General features: G+C 38.0%; 1 protein-coding gene across 1 annotated transcript in view; it reads left to right on the top strand.

The window, feature by feature from the left end:
• The first annotated feature begins 12,574 nt into the window (after window positions 1–12,574).
• CYSLTR1 (cysteinyl leukotriene receptor 1) overlaps window positions 12,575–14,882 on the top strand; it is a 42,617-nt gene continuing 40,309 nt past the window's right edge. Inside the window, exon 1 of the mRNA XM_055338670.1 lies at window positions 12,575–12,738. The gene's annotated coding sequence lies outside the window, so the exon portion shown is untranslated. The remainder of the gene's footprint in view (window positions 12,739–14,882) is intronic.

The raw sequence follows: 14,882 nt of genomic DNA, 5'->3' as shown, positions 1-14,882 counted from the left end.
TGACATCGAACTGTAATCCGTATTTTGTAACTCTGTGGCAGAGGGTACTCTTTCTGATTCTTTCTTTTGTGGTGAGTTCTTCTTTCTAGTCATTTTGCTCAGTGCAGAGTGGCTGTATGAGTGGGCTGAGTCAAGAATATCAACAACATAAGTCAACTTCACCCTAGATGATTCTTGTTAGAAGGGAAAACCCTTCTCTCTGTAAAGCTCCACCTGTATCCTGCCACGCTACCAAATTGCTGTATGAGTTCTAGCAATCATGGAGTGGAGTCTTTTGGGTTTTCTATGTAGAGTATCATGTCATCGGCGAAGAAGGAGAGTTGGTCAACATGCACATGAGAAAATGCTCCGCATCACTTGCCATCAGGGAAATACAAATCAAAACCACAATGAGATACCACCTCACACCAGTGAGAATGGGGAAAATTAACAAGGCAGGAAACAACAAATGTTGGAAAGGATGCGGAGAAAAGGGAACCCTCTTACACTGTTGGTGGGAATGTGAACTGGGGCAGCCACTCTGGAAAACTGTGTGGAGGTTCCTCAAAGAGTTAAAAATAGATCTGCCCTACGACCCAGCAATTGTACTGTTGGGGATTTAACCCAAAGATTCAGATGCAATGAAACGCCGGGACACCTGCACCCCAATGTTTCTAGCAGCAATGTCCACAGTAGCCAAACTGTGGAAGGATCCTCGGTGTCCATCAAGAGATGAATGGAGGGATCCCTGGGTGGCGCAGCGGTTTGGCGCCTGCCTTTGGCCCAAGGCGGGATCCTGGAGACCCGGGATCGAATCCCACGTCGGGCTCCCGATGCATGGAGCCTGCTTCTCCCTCTGCCTGTGTCTCTGCCTCTCTGTCTCTGTGACTATCATAAATTAAAATAAAAATAAAAATTAAAAAAAACAAAAGATGAATGGATAAAGAAGATGTGGTTTATGTATACAATGGAATGTTACTCAGCCATTAGAAACGACAAATACCCACCATTTGCTTCAACGTGGATGGAACTGGAGGGTATTATGCTGAGTGAAATAAGTCAGTCGGAGAAGGACAAACATTGTATGTTCTTGTTCATTTGGGGAATATAAATAATAGTGAAAGGGAATATAAGGGAAGGGAGAGGAAATGTGTGGGAAATGACAGAAAGGGAGACAGAACATAAAGACTCCTAACTCTGGGAAATGAACTAGGGGTGGTGGAAGGGGAGGAGGGCGGGGGATGGGGGTGAATGGGTGACGGGCACTGAGGGGGGCACTTGACGGGATGAGCACTGGGTGTTATTCTGTATGTTGGCAAATTGAACACCAATAAAAAATAAATTTATTATTAAAAAATAAAAATAATAAAAATAAATAAATAAATAAATAAATAAATAAATAAATAAATAAATATGGAATTGTGATACCTCCAACATTTCTTTTTGCAAATTTGCTGTAGTATTTGGGATCTTCTGTGGCTCCATACAAATTTTAGGACTTTTTTGGTAGTTCTGAGAAAAATGTTGTTGGTATTTTGATAGCGATTACATTGAATCTGTAAAGTGCTTTAGGCAGTATAGGCATTTTTAACAATATTTATTCTTCCAGTCCATGAGTATAGACTCATTTGTTTCTAACAAATAGACTATTTGTTTCTAACAAATAGACTATTTGTTTCTCTCATCTTCAATTTCTTTTATCAATGTTTTAGAGTTTTCAGAGTACAGGTCTTTCTTCCTCGATATTTTGTTATTTTGAGTGCAATTATAAATTGATTATTTTCTTAATTTATCTTTCTTCTGCCTCATCATTACTGTAGAGAAATTGAACAGATGTCTGTATATTGACTTTGTATGCCGTGACCTTGCTGAATTCATTTATCACTTCTAGTAGTGTTTTTGGTGGAGTCTTTAGGGTTTTCTACATATAGTATCATGTTATCTACATATAGTGAAAATTATGCTTCTTCCTTACCAATTTGGGTGCTTTTTATTTCTTTTTCTTTTCTGATTGCTATGGCTAGGACTTCCAGTACTATGCTGAATAAAAGTGGTGAGAGGAATTAGACCTGAGATTAAAAGAGAACAGCTGGAATGCTACAGAGAGAAAGGTTTTTGCTTCTCACAAGGTAGGAAGATGAAAAAAAAAAAAGAAAAAAGCAGGGTGGGGGAACTGTGACTAGCAGGGCTAAAGTGGAGCAGTAAGAGCCTCTGGGGCAGGAGTTTTCCCTGATGGAAAAGGGTTTAGCAGGAAAATCAGCGAAAATCACAGGAGGGGCAGTGAAGCCTCAAGATTCCTGGAGCCACTATAAGAGGAGGGGTGTCCAGGGGTAAGGTCACTGCAAACCACAGTCTGATATTGGTAAAGAGCTGGAGTGCCACAGCCCTCCTGGGTATTTGGGAGAAGCCAGTCAGGTAGGTGAGCCAGCTCTGGAGCTCCCTTTACCCTAGAGCTCGGCAATGGAAGGAGGTGGCTTCGCCCTGTTCCATTCAGGAGAGGTGGTGCCTGGGAGTGTGGGTCCAGCAGCACAGAGCCCCGGTTCCCAGGGCACCCAAGTGGACAAAGCCAGGGATCCTGCATTCTCCCTGGTACAGATAGAAGTGGGAAGGGCACAGGAAAGCAAGAACTCTCCTGCCGCTAGGTACCCCACAAGCTGTGCATGTCTGTGCACCCGCACCTGCCCCCAGAGCATCTAGGCCAGTGCATACTGGGAGACTATGGTTACTTACTTACAGGCAGCTAGGCTCCAGAGCTGAAAATCTGGCCACTGCCATTCTTTTTTCTTTCCTCTTTGTTTCACCTTGTGCCTCAGAGACGCTGGGCCTCTAGAGAAAAAAGGCATCACAGGATAAAAAGCCCAAACTGAGCCTATCTGGCAAGGGGCAGGGCATCTCCACCCAGGCAGAGATACCTGAGAAACAGTGCAGCAGATTACTACCCCAGAAGAACTGATGGAAGTACAAGGAAAAGCAAGTTTACTTAACAAGCAGCACTAAAAAGTTTCAGAATTGAGCAAAAATATTATATAGAATGAGGGTCCTTTTTTTAAATATTATGACTCATTTTTACATCACACTAAAAATTTCCAATATATTTTCTCTTTTCTCATGTTAAATACAATATTTGACCAGCTCTTCATTTTTAAGTTTCTTCCTTTTTGACTTTTATAGTTCTACAATTACATGTCTTAGATATATTTTACACTTATGAATTCCCTTCGATGTATTCGATTTCATTGTGGTAGATATACAAGATATGGGTATTTGTTTTTTCTTTTTTCTTTGTTCTGCCTCATTTTGTGTTACAATGCTGGACGTTAATAGCTTTTAAAACACAACCAACATACACCCAGAGCCAAGTGGAACACCGTGTTGGTTCACTCTGGAGATTATATTCTCTCTTCCTTCCTATTCTGCCCCCCTCTTTTATCTTGTTTATGTTTTGATGGTCAATGTTGGGGATTTATATAAGTATTGCTGATTTATATAAATTTGGTATGGAGCATCTTCTAACATACAGAACAAAATACCCCCAGAAACAAGAGGATCAACCACTAGGACCCCTCAGGTAGACTACATTCTCTCTCCACAACAACTTCCTCACCAACTCTACCCCCATCTTTTTTATCTTTCCTCTTTTCTTTACTTTTTTTCTTTTTTCTTCTTTGTTTTTGTTTTTTTGCTTTTTAGTTTTACTACTTTGTTTTAAAATTGATTTATCACTTTAGTGGTCCTTAAGTTTTATTTTGTTCTGTTCTTTTTTTAATTTTCTACTCTCTGACCTCTTCAGAATCATATAGGGTGTATTTGCTTAGGTCATGGTTGACATTTTTGACTCAGCCCCCTCATATAGCCACTCTGCACTGGACAAAATGACAAGGAAGAATTAAAAAAAAAAGAACTGGAAGTAATACTCTCTGCCACAGAGTTACAGAATTTGGATTTCAATATGATGTCAGAAAGTCAATTCAGAAGTACAATTATAAACCTACCAGATGGCTCTGGAAAAAAAAAACGCAAAGCACTCTAGAGACATCGTTACTGCAGAATTGAGATCTAAGTAGGCCGAAATTTAAAATGGATTAAATTAGATGCAACCCCAACTGGATGTTCTAATGGCTAAGGTTAATTAGGCAGAAGAGAGAATGAGTGACATAAAAGACAAGTTGATGGTAAGAAAGGAAGCTGAGTAAAAAGGGGAAAAATAATTAAGAACCCATGAGGAAAGACTTAGGGAAATAATTGATAGCTTGAGAAGGAAGAATATACATCTATGTGGGATTCCAGGAGAGGCTAGAAAGAGAGGACCACAAAGTATATTTGAAAATACCATAGGGAACTACCAATTCTGAGGAAGAAAACAGGCATTCAGTTCCATCAGAGAGGAGCCCTCAAAAAATCAAGAAAAAGCATTCAGCACGTCAACATTTAATAGTGAAACTTGCAAATTTCAAGCAGAAAGAGAAAATCCTTAAAGGAGCAAGAGACAAGAGATTCTTAGCTTATAAGGGGAGAATTATCAGATGAATAGAAGACCTCTCCACAGAGCCCTGGCAGGCCAGAAAGGGCTGGCATGATATAGACAGGGTAGTAAAAGAGAAAAATATGCAGCCACAAATACTTTATCTACCAAGGCTGTCATTCAGAATAGAAGGAGAGATAAAAACACTTCCAGAATAGACAGAAACTGAAAGAATATGTGTCCACCAAACTATCTCTGCAAGAAATATTAAGGGGACTCTGAAAAAGAAAGAGGGAGCTCAAAGAAATAATCCACAAAACAGGGACTAAACTGGTAATACGGTGACACTAAATTCATATCTTTCAATAGTTACTCTGAATGTGAAAGGGCTAAAGTATCCCATCAAAAGAGGAAGAGTATTGAACTGGATAAAAAGCAAGACCCATCTATATGCTGTGTACAAGAGACTCATTTTAGACTTGAGGACACTTCTAACCTCAAAATGAATGGGTGTAGAACTACTTACCATTCAATTGGTCCTCAAAAGAAAGCTGGGGTAGCCATCCTCATATCAGATATTTAAAGTTTATCCCAAAGACTGTAGTAAGAGATGAAGAGGGACACTATATCATACTTAAACGGTCTATCCCACAAGAAGATCTAACAATCATGAATATTTATGCCCCTAATGTGGGAGCTTTCAAATATGTCAATCAATTAATAACCAAAGAAAAGAGACACTTAAATAATAATACACTAAAAGTAGGAAACCTCAACACTGCACTATCATCAAATGACAGATTTTCTAAGCAGAATATTGCCAAAGAAATAAGGGCCTTAAATGGTACACTGGACCAAACAGATTTCACAGATATATACAGAACTTTCTATCCAAACACAAGTGAATACACATTTTGCTCAAGTGCAAATGGAACTTTCTCCAGAATACACCACATACTGGGTTACAAATAAGGTCTTAACAGATACCAAAAAATTGGGATTGTCCCCTGCATATTCTCAGACCACAATGCTTTGAAGCTAGGATTCAATCACAAGAAGAAATTTGGAAGAAACCCAAACACATGGAGGTTAAATCCTACTAAAAGATGCATGGGTCAACCAGGAAATTAGAGAATAATTTTAAACAATTCATGGAAACTAATGCAAATGAGGATACAACCATTCAAAAGCTTTGGGATATAGCAAAGGCGGTCCTACGTGGGAAATATATTGCAATACAAGCTTCCCTCAAGACATTGGAAAAAACTCAAATACACAAGCTAACCTCACACCTAAAGGAATTGGAGAAAGAACAGCAAGCAAAGCCTACACCAAATAGAAAGGAGATAATAAAGACTTGAGCAGAATTCAATGAAAAACAGACCAGAATAACTGTAGAACAGATCAACAAAATCAGGAAGTGATTCTTTGAAAGAATTAATAAGAGAGGCAAACCACTAGCCAGACTATGAAAACAAAATGTGAAAAACTCAAATTAATAATATCACAAATGAAAGAGGAGATATCACAACCAATACCAAGGAAATACAAATGATTTTAAAAACTTTATGAGCAGCTGTATGCTAACAAATTATGCAATCTAGAAGAAATGGATGTATTTCTGGAAAACCACAAATTACCAAAACTGGAACAGGAAGAAATAGAAAACCTGAACAGGCCGATAACCAGCGAGGAAATTAAAGCAGTCATCAAAAACCTCCCAAGACACAAAAGTCCAGGGCCAGATGGATTCTCAGGGGAAATCTATTAAACGTTTACAGAAGAAATATTACCTATGCTATTAAAGCAGTTTTGAAAGACTGAAAGGGACACAATACTTCCAAATTTGTTTTATGAGGCCAGCTTCACCTTGATTCCAAAACCAGACAAAGACTCCATTAAAAAGGAGAATTATAGACCAATACCCCAGATAAACAAGGATGCAAAAATTCTCAAGAAGATATTAGCCAATAGGATCCAACAATACATTAAGAAGATTATTCGCCATGACCAAGTGGGATTTATCCTCAGGATGCAAGGGAGGTTCAACACTGGTAAAACAATCAAAGTGATGGATCACATTAATAATAGAAGGTACAAAAAACATAAGATCCTCCCAATTGATGCAGAAAAAGAATTTGACAAAATACAGTATTGTTTCTTGATTAAAACTCTCCACAATATAGGGATAAAGGGAACATAGCTCAATATCCTAAAAGCCATCTATGAAAGCCCACAGTGAATATCATTCTTAATAGCGGAAAATTGAGAGCTTTTTCCCTTAAGGCCAAGGACACACCAGGGATGTCCACTTTTACCAGTGTTGTTCAACATAATATTAGAAATTCTAGCCTCAGAAATCAGACAACAAAAAGAAATAAAAGCATTCAAATTGGCAAAGAAGAAGTCAATCTCTCCCTCTTCACCGATGACATGATACTGTACATAGAAAACCCAAAAGACTCCACTCCAAGATTGCTATAACTCATACAGCAATTCAGGAATTGGCAAGATACAAAATAAATGCACAGAAATCAGTGGCATTTCTATATACTAACAATGAGACTGAACAAAGAGAAATTGAGGAGTCAGTCCCATTTACAATTGCATGCAAAACCATAAGATACCTAGGAATAAACTTAACCAAAGAGGTAAAGGATCTATACCCTAAAAACTACAGAACACTTCTGAAAGAAATTGAGGAAGACAGAGATGGAGAAACATTCCATGCTTATGGATTGGAAGAATAAATATTGTGAAAATGTCTAGGCTACCCAGGGCAATTTACATGTTTAATGCAATCCCTATCAATATACCATGGACTTTCTTCAGAGTTGGAACAAATAATCTTAAGATTTGTATGCAATCAAAAAGACCCCGAATAGCCAGAGGAACATTGAAAGAGAAAACCAATTCTGGGGGCATCACAGTGTCTGATTTCAAGCTGTATTACAAAGCTGTGATCCTTAAGACAGTGTGGTACAGGCACAAAAAAGACACAGATCAGTGGAACAGAATAGAGAACCCAGAAATGGTTCCTCAACTCTATGGTTAACTAATATTCGACAAAGCAGGAAAGACTATCCACTGGAAGGACAATCTCTTCAATAAATGGTGCTGGGAAAATTGAATAGCCACATGCAGAGGAATTAAACTAGATCATTCTCTTATACCATATACAAAGATAAACTCAAAATGGATGAAATATCTAAATGTGAGAGAAGAATCAATCAAAATCTTACATGAGTGGGAAATATCAGAGAGGGTGACAAACGTGAGAGACTCCTAACTCCAGGAAATGAACTAGGGGTAACAGAAGGGGAGGTGGGCCGGGGATGGGGTGACTGGGTGACAGGCACTGAGGGGGGCACTTGACGAGATGAGCACTGGGTGTTATGCTATATGTTGGCAAATTGAACTCCAATGAAAAAATATACAAAAAATAAATAATAAATAATAAATAAATAATAAATCCTAGAGGATTTTGAACCTTCCCCACAGTAACTTCTTGCAGGATACAGCTTTAAAGGCAAAGGAAACAAAAGCGAAAGTGAACAATTGGGACTTAATCAGGAGAAAAAGCTTCTGCACAGCAAGAGACATAGTCAATAATATTAAAAGACAGGATGGAAGAAGATATTTGCAAATGACATATCAGATAAAAGGCTAGTATCCAAGATCTATAAAGAATTTACTAAATTCAACACCCAAGAAACAAACAATCCAGTCATGAAATGTGAAGAAGACATGAGCAGACATTTCACCAAAGAAGACCTATGCATGGCCAACAAGCACATGAGAAAATGCTACACATCACTTGCCATCGGGGAAATACAAATCAAAACCATAATGAGATACCACCTCACACCAGTGAGAATGGTGAAAATTAACAAGACAGGAAACATCAAATGGTAGAGAGGATGTGGAGCAAGAAGAACCCTCTTGCATGTTGGTGGGAATGCAAATTGGTACAGCTACTCTGGAAAACAGTGTGGAGGTTCCTCAAAAACTTAAAAATAGAACTACCGTATGACCCAGCAATTGCACTACTGGGTATCTACCCCAAAGATACAGATGTAGTGAAATGCTAGGATACCTGCACCCCATTGTTCATAGCAGGAACGTCCACAATAGCCAAACTGTAGAAGGAACCATGATGCCCTTCGACAGATGAATGGATAAAGGACATGTGGTCTATGTATACAATGGAATATTACTCAGCCATTAGAAAGGATGAATATTCACCATTTGCTTTGATGTGGATAGAACTGAAGAGTATTATGCTGAATGAAATAAGTCAATCAGAGAAAGACCATCATCTTATGGTTTCACTCATACGGCTAATATAAGAAATAAAGGTATTATAATGGAAAGGAGGGGAACTGAGTGGGAAAAAATAGGGAGACAAAACATGAGAGACTCCTAACTCTGGGAAACAAAGGGTTGCAGAAGGGAAGGTAGGCAGGAGGTTGAGGTAACTGGTTGACGGGCACTAGGGAGGGCACTTGATGGGATGAGCACTGGGTGTTATACTACATGTTGGCAAATCGAAGTTAAATAAAATCGAATGAAAAAAAATAAATGAAAAAAATAAAAGTGGTGAGAGTAGACATCTTTATCTTGTTCTTAACTTTATGGGAGAAGGTCCCAGTTTGTCATCATTGATTATGATTAAAATCTATTTTAAATCCTTGATGTTGGGGATCCCTGGGTGGCGCAGCAGTTTGGCACCTGCCTTTGGCCCAGCGCACGATCCTGGAGACCCGGAATCAAGTCCCACGTCGGGCTCCCGGTGCATGGAGCCTGCTTATCCCTCTGCCTGTGTCTCTGCCTCTCTCTCTGTGTGTGTGTGTGTGACTATCATAAATAAATTTAAAAAAATTTTTAAAAAAATAAATAAATCCTTGATGTTCAATGCACTGGATAACATGTGGCCATGAGTAACTCGAAGGTGGCTAGTGTAATTGAAGGACAGAATTATTTTATTTTATTTTATTTTATTTTATTTTATTGTTTTATTAATTTACAGTTTATTTTAAATAACCACACATGGCTAGTGGCTACCATATTGAACAGCAAGAATAATGTAGGGATGTTGACTTCAATGATCTGTACAATCTGTCCTAGGTGGTCTATGCTATTCTGTTCAACAGGTTTCATTCAAACTTATCAGAAATTGTTAATGTACCCTGACCTCTCCAGAAATGATAATCCAGATTTCTTTATACTCATGGGGTAGACCTGAGGCAGGAAGAGGGAAAGTGTTCAAAGCCATATTTTCACAGCTAGATTGGTTTTTTATTTTTTATTTAATTTCAATTTAGTTAACATATAGTGTATTATTAATTTCAGAGGCAGAATTTAGTGATTCATCAATTGCATAGAACACCCAGTGCTTATTACATCAAGTTCCCCCTTTTTATTTACTTTTTTTATTTAAATTCAATTTGCCAACATACAGTATAACACCCAATGCTCATCCTATCAAGTGCCCTCCTCAGTGCCCATCACCCAGTTACCCCATCCTCCAACCCACCTCCCCTTCCACAACCATTTGTTTATTTCCCAGAGTTGCGAGTCTCTCATGGTTTGCCTCCCTCTCTAATTTTTCCCACTCACTTCCCCTCCTTTCCCTTATAATTGCTTTCATTATTTCTTATATTTCACATATGAGTGAAATCATATGGTATTTAGACTGATTTTTTATTGTATCTGAGTTTCCATAAGCTCAAATGAAAGGATGAATCAAGGGTATCCCAGTCTTTGTGAATGAACGTACATGTGTGTATATCAGTGTGATATGAGTATAGTAACACTTTATCTTCCCTTCAAAAGTGTCATTACTATTGATTGTGAAACAATTTCAGTTCTGGAAGGAAAAAAATATGATTCCTCTTGATTTAGTGGTAAAATGAATACATCTTGAGACAGTCTCTCTCTCTGGCTTCAGTTTCCTCATCTGAAATATAAGAGAGTTGGACTAGATTTATTTATTTGACATACCAAATAAGTCAGTAAGCTAACAGCTTGGGACAAAATCATTAATTAGACCTGTGATACCCTCAGGAATTCAATTGAATAAAAAGTCTGAACAAAATGATTTTAAGGTCAGTTTTCAGCTCTGTGAGCCCATGTAAGCTATGAATCTTCTGGCTCATAGTTAATGTATGAATGTCATATGAATGAAAATCCTTCTCCAAAGTCCTACTTCACTAAGAGAGAGCCCCCATCCAATTACATGTTATTTCCCCTCTTCCTTACCATTCCCTACTTGATCTTTTCCAACTCAGTAGTAAAGTAAGAACTGAAAGAGTCTGGGAAAATGGGAACTAATAGTGAGAAAGCAGCAGAGAGTCAACAGTTTGAGCATTTTACCATATCCTGAGATGACAGATGCTAGATTATGTGATGAAGATAACAGAAAGGAGGATAAAAGATGGAAATGTGAAGGAAGAAGATAAGTAATATGCTCTCAATTATATCAAACATGGTTATAAATTGATGCAGCTATACAGGGGAAAGACCCAAATGGGTATGGGTGGGGCACTGTCCTTCCCATCATTCAGGAAGCAGAGAAGGAGTTAAGGAAAGAGATAAGTAGGGGAGACACAGAATCAGCACAGGGTATCCCCTCTCTGTCACAGCTATTGTGGTCCTATCTTGAAGATCAAATATATAACCACTCTCTCTTTTCTTCCTTACCTGAGTATAAACTTCTTTTCCACCATAGCTCAAGATGACTGTAAAAGTCCAGTCTAGAAGGGAAGTGACAACTCATCCTCTGCCTCCCTTATTACCTTTTCCCTTGGTCTCTAAGAATCCAAACTCAGCTGAAGAAATTCCAGTTATACTGTCACTTTAGTTAGTAAAACTCCCCAGGGGAGGATTAAAGAGTCTGGTCATGGATCCAAATATTATCTCCCCCTTAAATTTACTTGGATGGCCTTTTCCTCCATCAACCACCAAAACTAAGAATTCTATGAAACAAAAAGAAGATTTCAAAATTCTTAGTTCCCTGGCCCCAGGTTTCCTGTAATATAATTCAGGTACCTACAGATGCAAAGTTTGGGTAAATGTCTTTGTTTCTGGAGCAAGTAGCAAGCCAATGGGCTATATTGCTGGGCTCATGTTTTACTGAGTACCTAATTAATTATTAATTAGTAGTTATGGGACCATGTTTAAAAGGTGTTAAAATGAACTTACTTATACCCATCCCCATATAGTCCACCTTTATTTAACTCTATATAATTGATGTAATCAACTCACACCAGGGTCTCATCCATTTTGTTCATCATAACATCAAGGTGCCACCCCAAGTTCCAATCAAGACCTAGCAGACTGCTATATCCTTATTCTCCAGAAGACAGAGCATCTCATTATTCCAACACCCCAGAGCCTAGTCAAAATCTGTGAGTATTTACTTGCCTTCCAAACTCCTAACACAGGACCACTGACAGCAAGCCCACTGATTCCAGGTCATTCCCGGTGTGACAGAAACAAAACTACCTTTAATCTAGTGGAGGCAATGTCTGTTATGGGGATTTTGTGAAATGAAACTCAAACTAAGAAAATTATTTTCCAGAACATAAGGCACCAAAAAGAAAAAGGCTCTTTAGAATGTGGATAGAGCCACAAGTGTAATAAAGGAAAGAGAGACAGAGAAAGGGGGCAGGGGGGAGTGAAATTTCTTTTGCCTAAAATCAAGTTTCACATAATGGCAATTAGATTAGCATATACTGGTAAGATTGTCTTTCTCCACCTACAAATACTCTAACCATAAAAATTAAAGAGAACTAAGCTGAACAGAGTATACTCATTCCTGCTTCCTATCTCAGAGCAGCTACAAGATTTCCTGAGGATTATGTTGCTGGAGCTAGGCATAAAAGCTTATTTATATACACAACAACTTGCAAGTCTCCAGTTTCTATTCTTCTTCCTTCCCTCTACCCTCCCCTCCCCCACTTTGCACCAGAAAAGTCAAACAGCCGTGCTTTACAGTTTGAGGACTAATCTGAAAAGCGGAAGAAGAATCTGTACACTGGCTAGCATATGTGCCCTGGCCTCTTTCTTCTTGAAAATTGCAGCAACTCATCTTTTCAAAGAAGCTTGCCTAAAGAACAGGCACTCTGTAAATGGAGTGTGCTTTGAGGCCCTTCAGGGTATTCAGATTCACTGTACAGCTCACCAAGAAGTTTAGCTCTACAAGGGACGGGTAGATTGGATTTAATGAAGACTTGGAGCTTGTTTCTCAGAATAAATGCAAAAGGACCCCAAACTCTCAATCTTGAAGGTAGCAGGTAAGATTTGATGTTTCAATTGCTATGACTAAAACAGTATGTAGTAAAATTCTGCTATTGGCAGATTTTAGCAAATTCCCAGAAGTTTAGGGATAACTAATCTGCCTTGCCTGCTTTCAATTAGGCTGCTACCGTGAATTCTCTCTCCTTTATTTATTGGCCAGATATTTGATAATCTAATCAGTCTGTCAACAATTATTGCTCAGTGCTTCTGCTAGGGGCTCGATGTGGCAAAATATAGAGGGGACACTACCCAAGCCTTCAGCACCTTCACAATTAAGTTAGAGATATAAGACATACTTTAGAATCCTATTTTAAGGGCTCAGTGAGATTTCTCTAATCTGTTGTGATGGTGTCCTTCATTGTGGAAAGAAAATAGTGACTGATAAAAGTTAAACAAATAGTGAAGAATGACCTGGTATATTTACAAAGTACTTTCACATTCATTATCCTACTTGAACCTCTCAACATCCTGCATTTTATACAGAGTAAGTATGACGATCCCTGTTTTGCAAATAAGGAAATAGAGGCATTAACAAATTTTCTAACAAACACCATACAACTAGAAATTGACAAGTTTTAACTAGCTACTGCAAATAGATAGCTCTCACAACTATAAATGAATATAAGGAAATTGCATGATCTATTTAATAACTTAGACATATCTGACATAGACCAGGTTTACGCAGAGCCAACACTTCATACATTTCGATCAAAATCTTTGGCCAGGAGCATAATTCTACTTAGCAGCAAAGCAGCTCTTTTCAAGGGTAAACAAATGGATTGGTAAGTACCATCCCTAGAGAAAAGGGGGAAAAATCCTTAAATTTAGTAGTTCTGCCCTTCAGTGCTCTGATTGATTTGAAAACTAGAAAGAGGCCATGACATCATGTATTTATGTACTGAGTATTCTAAAACAAAATGTAAGTAAACCAGGACTTGAGGCTGCATAGTTTTCAAATATATTAGCGAAATTTGTTTCTAGATAATTTTGTTTATAGTATCTATTGCAATCATTCAAAAATATTTTCTATTGTTTTACCCTTACTTGCCTAGTTAGAACTAAAAGTGGTCTCTGTTTATATAGAAAATAAATGACCTCAGGTACTACATTTATGTCTTTAATATACACTTAATATAAACTGCTCCCCAGATCCCCATAATATTTAAATGACTGCACTAGCTAATTAATTCCTGCAAATAGCATAAATCACCCTGGGAGTCAGTGAACCCAAACAGAATAGGTTAAAGAAAGTTTTCAGGTTGAGTCCAGTACAAACCCAGCATTTTAGTGTCTTCCTAGCCCAGAATCATCAATTTCATTTTTTCTACTTTCTCTCTCTTACCTTAATCAAACTTTTGATGTGTTTAAGAAGTACTTGTCTGGCATAAAAGCAAGATTCTACCATGGTACATAAAATTATAAATTTGCCTGTGCAGTATCACTGGCTAATAAGGGATTAAAAGGAGGGCACTGATCCTTAAAAAACATATCTAATCTTGTGGATTCGATGCCATGAAAGCTAATTATCATAATCCCTTAAATAATTTAGCTCTGCATAGACCTCTACTTTGATCCATTTTGTTATTTCTTATGTTCTTATTAAAAATCTCAAATCTGAAAAAAAAATATCAAATCTGTTGTAATCCAGTTAAGCAAGTGTCAGTTAAGCTCAACACATTATGTGGCACAAATGTAAAATGTAGTTCCTGCCGTTGGGGAATTTACAATATTGGTGGGCATACAAGACGCACAGAACATAAAAATATGAGACAGTAAACCAGTGTTATATTTGTAATGGTTAATGAGTTTAGAGAAGAAAGAGAGAAGTGGGCTGGGTTAAGTGGAGAAGGCTTCATAGAGGAGGAAAAATGAGATAGGCCTAAAAGAATATCTAGGATATGGAGAAGTTGGTGAGTGATTAGATATAGGCAGCATAGGAAAGTCAGGTCTGTCCCTGAAATTTTGAACCTGTGGTATCTGGGCAGTGTTGCTACTACTATTCATAGAATTAGGTAATTTGGGAATGGAAGTGTGGAGTGTAGGACATGATGAGTTCTGTTTTTGACCTATTGAGTTTAAGGAGATGGCAAAAATTCCAAGAAATAATGTCTTATGGGTGATTGGAAACAATGGCCCTGAA

This window comes from Nyctereutes procyonoides, unplaced genomic scaffold (assembly GCF_905146905.1).
Source record: "Nyctereutes procyonoides isolate TBG_1078 unplaced genomic scaffold, NYPRO_anot_genome, whole genome shotgun sequence".
Classification (NCBI taxonomy): domain Eukaryota; kingdom Metazoa; phylum Chordata; class Mammalia; order Carnivora; family Canidae; genus Nyctereutes; species Nyctereutes procyonoides.
This window is presented reverse-complemented; position numbering and strand designations above follow the sequence as displayed.